Source organism: Phaethon lepturus, unplaced genomic scaffold (genome assembly GCF_000687285.1).
Source record: "Phaethon lepturus isolate BGI_N335 unplaced genomic scaffold, ASM68728v1 scaffold18994, whole genome shotgun sequence".
Lineage (NCBI taxonomy): Eukaryota > Metazoa > Chordata > Aves > Phaethontiformes > Phaethontidae > Phaethon > Phaethon lepturus.
Window position 1 is genome coordinate 19,267 of NW_010534273.1, and position 2,563 is coordinate 21,829.

Here is a 2,563-nt window from a genome sequence, read left to right on the forward strand (position 1 = left end):
TTCCCGTCCCTTCCCTTCCCTTCCCTTCCCTTCCCTTCCCTTCCCTTCCCTTCCCTTCCCTCTCCACGTACTCCTGGGATTGGACCTGGATGCAGCAGGTACACCTGTCCCTAGGGTAAGAAGCATCTCAAACCTTAATTCTAGTCACACAATGGCTGTTGCCACCCAGAAAATGGGGTCTCCAACCAACATGACCATATATGACCCCAGATCAGATTGGACTAGGGCATGAACGGAGCCCTGCTGGGGGTCCTATTGAGTCGGCCCTGCTCGGAGCAGCAGGTCTGCAGTCAGGGACTCTCCCCTTGGGTTGGGACACTGCCTAAGGTAACTCCGCAAGGTTGAGAGCCCTCGCCTTGTTAGGTGAGTGAGTGCACATTTTGGATCGTCGTCCGAAAACTTAGGAGTTCTTGTCAGCTGTGTAGTAGTAGTTCCCACCTGGCATCCTGAACCTGTGGAGCACTGAACTGACTTTACTCGAAATAAAATACATTGAAATGTAACATCTGACTAACTCGTATTGATAAAGCCTCTGTGACACTGGGGACCCTTCGGCATTTCTGCTGTCCTAGGCTCTCTTAGTCAGTTGCCTTGGGGCTTGATGTGGTTCCCCAATAATGGAAAGGGGCTTCATTTGCACAACTCCCCTTTTAATTGAAATTGGCATTGCCAAAGATTTGGCACAGAGATGCTACGTTGTACAAACCCCCCAAAATCAGCACAGGGAGGTGCAGTGTGCCGCACAGCACTGAGAGTTGCTTAACAAACGTGCAGAGGGCTCTGAAATCTGCCTCTTGTTATGTCACCGCTCTAATGGGGATGATGTTACTGACAAGCCTGTATTACAGCTACAGAAGAGATGTAGCAGAGAAAGGATTGCTGCTGTTTGGAAAGTACTTCATAATTCACGCTGCTGCAGTTTTAATTACACAAACCCAGTCCTGTGATTTAATCTTGAACTACTCCATCGCTCTTCAGTCTCCTCCAAATAAACACACTGCAAGAAAACAGATACAAAGCTGGGCAAAATGCAGCTGTGTCTATGAGGTCACCAGCATCGGCGAGGTTAAAAACTGCCTATTTCTCTCTCCCTAATTACATGTTGAGTCACGGGGGAAACGCAGAGCTCCCCGCGGGGATCTATCTGTCAGACACGTGCGTATCTCCTGGTCTCTGCAGTGCAGAGTCCCTGCCTGCAAACGCGCGGGAGGCAGGTGAGTATTCAGGGCTCAGGCAGCGATCTGCTGCTCTGCCATAAGGCCCTTCGCGCCTTCGCCTCTCCCGGGCGGCAGCCGCGAGGGCGGAACAGGAGCTCTGGTGCTCCTGCCTCCCGCGCTGCCTCGGCCTGCGCATCGCATCCCCTGCCCTGCTCTGCTCCACGGAAGGATGAAGAAGAATGAAGATTTAGGTAAAGCAGCACCAACAGAGGCAGCTGGGAGGAAGGAGGTGGAACGAAGAAAGGAAAATATCAGGAATTTCCGTTCCTAGGGTGTTTACAGCCACATGGAAAAAAAATAAATCAGGAATTCTCTCCCAGAGCGCAGGTGACCCTGAGACATACGTATTTGTGAGGTTTCAAGCACAGCCCCAACAGCCCAGCTCCGGTTGGTGACTGGTGGCCGGGCTGGGCTGGGCTGCGGTGGTCACGGCGTGAAATCTCGCTCCAGATGCAGCAGGAGGGGAGCCTGCTGCTGGAGCCGGCTTGGCTAGCGCCGGACCTTGCGGGACGAAAAGCCTAGCTCTCTCCCCGGAAGCTGATGTTGTCTCCTCTGTCCCTCCGCTCCCTGCAGCTCTCCAGCACAAGTGTGGCCAACCCCAGGAAGGTTTCTGAAGGGCCTTATCAGGTCAGGAACATTGGCCTAATCTGTACTGCAGGACTTCAAGGAATCCTTTTTCTGAGGTATTAGGAAGAAACCGTGAGCTGAGCAATTTGCAGGGGCTGAGCGAGCTGCAGTCTTTTTAGGGAGGAGAATGGACATCACTGAAGCACTGCATTTGTAGGGAGGGTGTCCAATACTGTGGCACTGGCTCTGTTTTTTGCTCTGAAATTGGATGTTTCTTGACTGAGGCAAGCACTTGCTGCCTCCGTTTACACTGGCAAGCAGCACAGTGCTGTTAAAAGCTCCTGTAGATCTATAGGGTTGGTGCTAGTGACTTCATATCCCCACCACGCACATTTCAAGAAGGTTTACTTGAGACCACGTTTCATCTGGTCTCCTGGTCTGGACTCCCTTTGGACACTGGAGAGCATCAGGTGTGTGTGTCAGGCAGTCTTCCCATTCAGTTTAATCCAGGAAGAATCCAGTCTGCATGCTCCAGGACCACTCCAAAAAGCGAGACAGAGCACTTTCAGCGGAAACTGGCAGGACACTTTCTTCTGAAGTGCTCTCCTGAACAAGTGTGAGCAGCTGTCACAGGGATGGATGGCTGACTAGAGAATTTGAGCTTCTAGACCATACCTCATGGCAGTCTCTGCTTGTCACTGACCAGATCAAGTTGAGGGTGATGCTTTTTTTACAGGACGCAAAAGCCCTCAGTGTAGGCAAGAGACAAGAAGGGTTTC